Source organism: Gymnoscopelus braueri (genome assembly GCF_963280865.1).
Source record: "Gymnoscopelus braueri genome assembly, chromosome: 1".
Classification (NCBI taxonomy): Eukaryota; Metazoa; Chordata; class Actinopteri; order Myctophiformes; family Myctophidae; genus Gymnoscopelus; species Gymnoscopelus braueri.
Genome location: NC_137603.1, coordinates 66,025,854 through 66,035,640, shown reverse-complemented (window position 1 = coordinate 66,035,640; position 9,787 = coordinate 66,025,854).

Below are 9,787 nucleotides of genomic sequence, written 5' to 3'. Positions count from 1 at the left end.
GAGTGTTTCCCTGCAAATGAATGATATGAGACATGACAAATACAATACATACAAGGTAGAAGAGTAGGCCTATACTAAGCAAGTGTGTTTTCAGCGTCTCTCAGTAGCATACTCTTTCGCTGTGTGGAAGAGTGCAAAGCAACAATTACAAACTGGACACTTATAAAGTCATCTCTCTGCAAGGTTTTCCTTCTCTGCCACAAAAAAAAAGGTGCAATCCCATCTTCCGTGTGTGTGTGTGTGTGTGTGTGTGTGTGTGTGTGTGTGTTAGACAGTGGATTTTCTGAGCGTGTACAAATGAAACCAAATGGACCAGTGAGGATCCATTTGGATTCCATTTGTACACACCTAGAGTTACAGGCCAAATAAGCAACTACACTTTAGAAACAAGCCCAAATAAGCAAATACACTTTAGAAACAGACATTTGAATCAGCCGAAATACATGGCATATTTATTGAATACATGGGAGTGTTTCCCTGCAAATGAAGGATATGAGACATGACAAATACAATACATACAAGGTAGGCCTATACTAAGCAAGTAAGTGTGTGTGTGTGTGTGTGTGTGTGTGTGTGTGTGTGTGTGTGTGTGTGTGTGTGTGTGAGAGAGAGAGTTCAGCGTCTCTCAGCAGCATACTCTGGGGCTGTGTGGTAGAGTGCAAAGCAGAGCTCTTTGTGCAGAGGAACATGACAAACGGGACAATGGTATGTCGTCTCGTGGCGATCTTCTCCATCTCTGCCTCTGCCACAAACCCTGCAGCGCCGAGCGGGGTGCTTTTTTTTCTTGGTGGGCTGCAGGCGAACAGGCACATGTGATGTTGGCAGCGGTGGAATGTTTGTAGCCTGGTAAACCCTCCCTCCGGAAATCTCATTTCTATTTGATTCCTGGAGTGAGTCTGGCATGAACCGCCTCTCTGCAATATTGGCTGTGTATGCCAAACGGCCGCGCCTATCAGCGTCGTCGCTCATTGTTCTGTGATTGACAGCTTACGTTGGCCAATCAGGTGGCGAGTTCGAGTGAGCCCAAAACACGAACGGCAGCCATCTTTTTCTTGTGCGGCCAATTCTCCGCTATTTTTTTTACTTCAAAAAGCTCTCTAACTTCTATTTTGAGGCACGGAATTTACTTATAAGATATCGTTTGGATAGAATTTAGTTGTTTAACTTCATATATGTGGTCAATTAATCATGACAAAGCCTATTTAAAAAAAAATAATTAGAGAACCGGTAGGGGCGGGCAGTGACACCATTGTACCCGAAAAAGGCAACCCATTTTGGGTATGGCTGTCTCAAAAGTCCCGTCGCGTCACATTAAGACTGGTGAACTGCTGATTGGCTGAAGGGGAAAAATTATCATTGGCTGAAGGGGTTGTCAGTCAACGGTATTACTCCCGCCCAACTCCAGCACAGCCAATATTGCAGACAGGCGGATCAGGCCAGACTCACTCCTGAAATGAAATGGAATTGAGATTTCCGGAGGGAGGGTTTACCAGGCTAGAATGTTTGCACAGAGCCTGGTTTGAGGGTCGGTGTTTCTAGGTGCACTAGGATCACATGGAGGCCGTCTCTGGATGGTGGTCCATGCCCTGCAGACGCTTTGTGTGAATTCCAAGATAGTCTTGCAGCTGCCCTCTGGGTTTTTCTGTTTGTACAAGTAGAATGCATTGGCCATACATATTTTAAACATATAAATCACAAACTTGTTCGTCCACTTGCTGGACTTCCTAGTGAACGGGTAGTATGCAATTGACTGGTCCAGCTTGTCCACTCCATTCATAGCGTTGTTGTAGTCGATGACACAGACGGGCTTCTCTTTTGCCACTCGGGCAGTGTGGCGTTTTCGCCACACACTGACCTCTCCCATCTCGTCCGGGTGGAATGTTGAGACCATCCGGACCACGTTCGTGTCCCGAAACGCCATCACCATCACTCTGGGCTCGTCTGTGTGGCGAGCAAGTCTTCCCTTCGTGCCCAGGCTGGAACAGGTAGCCTCTTCAATCTCCTGTGGTGCGCCCCTCTTCCTCCTCAGTGTCCCGCATACGTGAGTGTTCACTTTCAGGAGGTTTTTACACATGGTCACAGAGTTATAGAAATTGTCCATGAAAACACGGTAGCCTTTACCTTTTAGAGAACCTAGGAGTGAGGTAATAGTGTCGGCAAGGGAGACATATGTTCCACAGTATGGCCTCATGTTGTAGCAATACCCTGTGTCCGAATCACACAAGATGTAAGACTTGATCCCATATCTTATTGGCTTCTGAGGATTGTAGACCCGGAAGCTCAAGCGTCCTCTCCACAGGAGTGTGCCCTCATCAATGGAGATGTTCTGTGATGGCTGATACAGCTCCTGGAACTTGTCCACAAGGTAGTCTAAGACTGGGCGGATTTTGAAGAGTCTGTCTTTACCAGTATCTCTGGCATCGCTGAAGTGGAGGAATCGGAGGATGATTTGAAACCTATTTCGAGGCATTACCTTGCTGAAATAGGGCGTAGCCTGCATCTCATCCTGAGCCCAGTAGAGTTCCAGCTCCGGTTTGCGCATCAGCCCTGTCAGGAACAAGAGGCCCAGGAAGATTTTTAGTTCCTCCACTGTGAGAGGCTGCCATGCCTTGACTCTAGAGGATGGCACTGATGGCAGGTCGATCTTCGCAATACACGCCGTTGCATAGATGTTGGATTGGTCCACGATCTGTGTTAGCAGTTCATCGGTCAGGAATAACTGGAAGAACTCCATTGGTTCATCTGACTGAAGATCTGCAGCACTGCTGAGTGGACCAGGAATTGGGGTGAATGGGAAGTCCAAGGGGCACCAATCCTTCTCCTCCAAGGAATGCCACACAAGAGGGACAGCCTTGCCACCACGCCCACGCCCACGCCCACGCCCACGTCCTGTAAATTATAGAAAGACATAATTTTACCATAAAATATACATTTCTAATAAAAAAAAATTGTATTTGTGTGTAAGTGTGATTAGAAAAATAAACTTTTCTTACCTCCAGTGGTTCTGCCAACAGTTGGATGAGATAAGGGTTCGTCCACACTCGCCTCTGCATCTGAAATCAGAGGAAAATATCAACGTTATTATGATAGTATGGTAAACATATTTTTACACACCCAGCTTTATGATACTTATGGTAAACCAAATCAATTATTTTTACACCCCCAGCCAGTGTTGCCAGGTCTGCTTGTTTTATAAGTTTCCCCCAAGATTTTATTGAAAATAGCAGATCTACAAGCTCACAACATGGGCTCGTTTTCCTAGACCTGGTTGCTTGTTTCTCTCACAGAATCTGGCAACACTGCCCCCAACTTTTAGATTTAGCTTTGTAAACGAAAAAAAGCATTGAAAAAACAGACAAAAATAATAAGCTTACCTCCACTGCCATCATGTGACAAGTTGGTGATATTGGATGTTGCCATCTCACCATCTGATTCAGAGTCTAAAATGACAATACAAGAGTTGGTAAATATATAACCGTGACGCTCGTCTGTCAAGCGTCATGGAGCAACGTGTTCCCGTTTTTTGAATAGTCTCCATTTACAACCTATGCATCTATGAACGTTCAAATTTCAAATATAAAATGCTTACCCCATGGCCACGGAAGTTACAATTACGTACGGGCCCTCAGAAGTACGCGTATTTTCCGTATTGTTCAATACAAAGCATTCTAATCCAATCGGCGGCCATTTTCTCATAGAGCTATAATGTATCACAGTGCAATACACCTCTCAACCGATAGGGTCGCGTAGTTGTGAAAACTCTGAGAAAATGGCTACCGATCGGACTATAATGCTTTTTATTGAACAATATGGAAAATACAGGTACCTACTTAGACCCAGGCGTAACTTGTTACATCCTTGGCAGTGGGGTAAGGCCTTTATATTTGAAATCTGAAGGTTTATGTAGATGTATGGCATGTAAATATAGACGATTCAAAAAAAAGGAACACGTTGCTCCATGACTCAGGGCTAGTGAATGCACACGAGAATAAAATCCATTTTACCATTTAGGCTTTAGCAGACACTATTATCAACCAGAGCAATGTACAGTATAATACATTCATTTCATCTCAAAAACGATATAAAATGTACATACCACTCGAAACTACGGCTCTCCTCGGGACCCACAGCTCGTCCAAATCCTCATCTGAAGACGACGGGCCAGAATGAGATCTTTGGGAGTTGTACGGAGACTCTATGGTTTCTCGCCGGGTTGTCCTGCCACTCCGACGGACAGAAAGCACTGAGGCTGAGAGATCCATCGGTTCCTCACCGCCAGAAATCTCGGAGTCAGTCTCTGGCTGAAGGTCCACCACAGCACGATGGAACATCTCATCAAGTGTCTGCTGTCTGGGTCCAGGGGCCGCTGGAGCACTGACTGCAGGGCGAGGGCCACCGCGCGCACGGCCCCGTCTAGGCGCTCGATTCCCGGGAGGACCAGCACGTCCACGTCCACGTCCCGGTCGAGGGGCTGGAACAGCGATGGGTCGAGGACCACGGCTTGATCCTGGGAGTGGATCGGCGACAGGAAGACCCCCAACAGGCTGTTTGCGCTTCGGCATTTTGAGAGACTAAACTAGCTCACAAAAAAAACAAAAAAACACTAAACTCACACTATACTTACACTAGACTGACTGACGACTGTAGTAACACACACACACACACACACACACACACACACACACACACACGCGCACGCGCACTTTTTTTTTTCTTTTTTTTTTGTCACAGACAGACAGACAAGACAAGACAGACAGACAACAGATGTATCTAACTACTGTGGACGCTAACTAACAACTACAATCTCTATCTATGTGGAACTACTACAACTACAATACTATCTATGTGGACGCTATGTGGAACTACTACTACTACTACAATACTATCTATGCGGACTCTATGTGGAACTAATACTACTACTACTACAATTACTATCTATGTGGACGCTATGTGGAACTACAACTACTACTACAATCTATGTGGACGCTATGTGGAACTACTACTATCTAACTGGACACTATCAATAAATGGACTTCTCTCTACTCTCTTCTCTTCTCTTCTCAACTCAACTGGCTTTCTCTCAAAACGACCTACTCCGCGGAACACAAGGTAACGTTGCCCACTCCCTTTTATAAGCTTCTGTTTTGATTGGGTTCCTTTGATCGGGTGGTGTTTGTATTGCTTGTTTTGGTTCACAGATAGTCCAAGGTGCCTCAAACTAAGATTCAAGTTGAGGAACAGCGCCATTGTTGTTGATGGGGTGACATTCGGTACCATTTCACACACACACATCAGCTGTTGTTTGATCACGTGGGTGACGGCTCCCTTTGATCGGCTTTTGGTCTGATCGTGTGTTATGGGTCACAGCGACCTGACAGGTGGCTGAATAGCACTATGGCGGTTGATGGGAAAGGTTTTTACTTTTCTTTTATCAGCCTTTGTTTTGATGAAGTGGTTGTTCACGTGATTTTGGGCTTTCTATTTATCACAGGATCCTCACATTTTGTCACAAGTTGGGTGAGAGTGTGATATAGTGTATGAACCAAAAAAACTAAAATTACGTTTTTTACGTCAGTGGCAGGTTTGGTAATTGGAAATAATTACGTTTTTTACGTCAGTGGCAGTGAATGAGTTAAAGGGACATTTCGCCGATTTTGCATCAAACCCCTATGTTTATCTAGGTCTAGGACCCATAAACATGATCCTGGTGTGTTTTTTGTGTTTTATCTGTATTTTTGGGCGGTGAAACCGCCCCTATATGTGAGGTTTGGATATTTGCACACCAAATCCTGCGCTGTGATTGGCCACCAGTGTACCCCCCTAACCCTGCACCGTGATTGGCCAATCACAGTCTATTCAGGACTGTGATTGGCTAGGGAAACATGACACATGTGCATAGCCCTATAAATAGGACTATGCACTTAAAAAAAACACATTTATGTTTTTTTTTAAAGTGAAACAAACCGTTGCACATTGGAATATGACTTTCATAAAGAGTGTTTCAATAAATGTATTTATTTTTTGTACATGATTGGTTGACTCCATTCAGTATTGTGATTAGCTAGCAAGACACCGCCCACTTCACACTGGGTGTGATTTTTAGATTTGTATCTATATCCTCAGAGACTATGAGTCATTTGACTCATAGTCTCTTTATCTCACCTTATTTCCTGACTACAATGTAAACCACACCCCCACGCAGCCTCCCCTCCCCACAAGGAAGGGCAGTACCCCAAAGCATTATGGTCATTGTAGTAATGCAGCAGTCCAGTCAAACCCCAGTCAAACACACAGACTTCTATATTTTTCTGGACATAGGGTGCAAATTTCAAATTTTCTACTGTTATTTTCTACTGTTATCTACTACAAATATTATTAACATTGAGTGGCTGTAAGTTCTTCCAGGGGTGAAATGCTCCTTTAATACCCTCACAAAAACATGGAGTAATCCTGGTCGCTATACCGCCTCCCCCATGACAGCCGGGGCGCCTGATGAAGTGGATGGGAACTGGTTGGAATAACGTGGAAGCGTCCTACCGGGGAAACTCCCCCCTGTCAGGTGAGTTGGTCAGTTGGCTCTCATTCATTGAAGGAGGCATGAGCTCGGCCCTGGGCTCCCTAGGCTGGTGGGGGGAGTGTAGCGCCCAGGATCACTTAGAAAATTGGCACCGGGTGAAAAAGGGTTACAAAATTGTGGGATAAAAAAATAAGTTTATATTTTGATTATTATTACAAAACATACATTAACCACTTCAGCCCTATATACATTTCGGTAATTTGAAAATATGACCGAAATGTCAGATCTACAAGCTGGGTATGCTTTTGGGTACTTTTGGGTACATTTGGGTATGCTTTTGGGTACATTTGGGTATGCTTTTGGGTACATTTGGGTATGCTTTTGGGTAGTTTTGGGTAGTTTTGGGTACATTTGGGTATACTTTTGGGTAGTTTTGGGTAGTTTTGGGTACATTTGGATACTTTAGGGTATGCTTTTGGGTACTTTTGGGTACATTTGGGTATGCTTTTGGGTACTTTTGGGTACATTTGGGTATGCTTTTGGGTAGTTTTGGGTACAATTGGGTACATTTGGGTATGCTTTTGGGTAGTTTTGGGTAGTTTTGGGTACATTTGGGTATGCTTTTGGGTACTTTTGGGTACATTTGAGTAGTTTTGGGTACGCTTTTGGGTACTTTTGGGTACATTTGGGTATGCTTTTGGGTAGTTTTGGGTACATTTCGGTATGCTTTTGGGTACTTTTGGGTAATTTTGGGTACTTTTGGGTACATTTGTGTACTTTTGGATATGCTTTTGGGTACTTTTGGGTACATTTGGGTAGTTTTGGGTATGCTTTTGGGTAGTTTTGGGTACATTTAGGTACGCTTTTGGGTACTTTTGGGTACATTTGGGTATGCTTTTGGGTAGTTTTGGGTAGTTTTGGGTACATTTGGGTATGCTTTTGGGTAGTTTTGGGTACTTTTGGGTATGCTTTTGGGTAGTTTTGGGTAGTTTTGGGTACATTTGGGTATGCTTTTGGGTACTTTTGGGTATGCTTTTGGGTACTTTTGGGTGCTTTTGGGTATGCTTTTGGGTACTTTTGGGTACATTTGGGTACTATTGGGTATTTTTGGGTACTTTTGGGTAATTAGTATGACCCCTCATGGGTCGTCATAAAAAGGTCTTGAGTCATGGACGAGACCAGTGATGCATCGTGAGTACGTCGTTATTAATAGGGATTCCACGATAGGTACCGGAAAAACTAACTTGGAAATCTAGCCAAACATAATTTATTCCTTGAAGGCTAAGGGCCAGCTAGCCAAGATTTAGTAGATCCGTGATTCCTATAGCTAACAGATTAATGAACGTGTTAGCGCCGGCGAGTGAACTCCAGTTTGACATATTCTGGCGTTCGTCGTTATCTTAAAAAAAACTCCTGGAGCAGGGAGTCTCGTCCTGGAAATACTGAAAAGGAGCCGTAGATCAATTCGGGTGGTTTGGACGCTTTGGAAAATTCATTTCCTAAAAATTAATTGACCGACGTCTTAATGACATCTGATTGATATACGACGCCAATTTCAATAATTTACTTAAGTACTGTACTTAAGTGCAATTTTTATTATTTGTACTTTACTTGAGTATTTCCAATTTCCAATACTTTTACTTCTACTCCACTACATCTCAGAGGCAAATATTGTACTTTTACTCCACTACAATTATTTGAAAACTTTAAATTGTGATATTATGAAATATACATTAATCACTTTCGCCCTATTTTATACATAGGCTATTTGAAAATAGCCGATCTACAAGCTCACAACGCGTCGCACCACGACACGTTGTGAGCTTGTAGATCTGCTATTTTCAAACATTTGAGTACTTACTTTTGGTACTTTAAGTATATTTTGATGCCAATACTTTTGTACTTTTACTCATTTGAATTCCGGACTTTTACTTGTAACAGAGTACTTCTACATTGCAGTATACTATAGATACTTTTACTTAAGTAAAACATTTGAGTACGTTTTCCACCACTGTCCTCCAGCATGTTCCAGTGTCAACACTGTTACTCCTCCAGCACGCTCCAGTGCCTTCCTGGGTCATCTGTTGGTGATTCCTCTGGATGAGAGTCACTGGGTGGACATGAAGGCCATTGCCCAGGTAATTATGCTAGGGTGGGATTGCTGTAGAGGACAGAGTACAGCAACTTGCAATGGGCCTGGTTTTCAGGATACTCAAGGGACCAGTGCCCATGTACCTGTCTAGCTACTTCATAAGAGTGAGTAACGCCCACGGCCACAACACCAGAGGGAGCTCCACTGATCTCATATTCTCATTCCCCCCAGATTCGGCACAAACGTGGGAATTAATTAATTTTACTATTATGCCACTAAAATGTGGAATGCACATCAAAAAGTCTGTCCCTGTTTCTAAAACGTTGTTGTTATTTGGTATGAGTAATTGGTTGATATATTGATATATTTCACACACACACACATTAAGATATGTCTACATTGTAGCCATATGTTGATTATTCGCTAGCATCAAAGGTGGCAGGAAGGGGTACAGCGACTCAACGAGAGTGCTAGGGGGTGAGGTAGAGTCTGAAGAGGTGCAGTCGTCAGACTACGGCAGAAAACTTGAGTCTGCATTTCTGACTTCAAGGGGAGTTTGTTCGATAGTCTTTGAGCCAGGAGGGAGAAAAGTCTAGGACGTGTGCAGCGGTGTCCAGGGTGTTTTAGGGAAGGTTCAGACAGCTTTCCTGTGTTAGCTGATCTGAGTGAGCAGGAGGGCTTGTATAGGTTTGGATAACGCTTTGAAAATATGGGGGTGTTATGCCTTTGGTTGCCTTCTAGACCAACATCAGTGTTTTGTACTCGGTGCGGTCAGCCAATGGAGGGAGCAGAAAAGGGGGGAGACTTGTGGAATTTCTGGCTGTCGATATTTGCCTCTGAGACATAGTGGAGTAGAATGATTATTGAAAAATGGACATACAAAGTAACTAAAAAATTACAGTACTTGAGTAAATGTACTCAGTTACTTTCCACCACTGCAGGAGATGGGTCGCCGGGGACACAGGGTGACGGTGGTGATCCCAGAGGTGTCACTGCGTCTTGGTCCTGGTGAACACTACACCACACTGACCTATCCCGTCACTTACAGGTAATACACCAAGTTGACCAATCCCATCCCTTCAAAATGCTGGGTACTGGGTACCCATAAAAATTAAGGAATCAGAATCAATCAAATCTTAGTCATTTAGAGGCAGAGGTTGTCAAAGTGGAGTCTATTT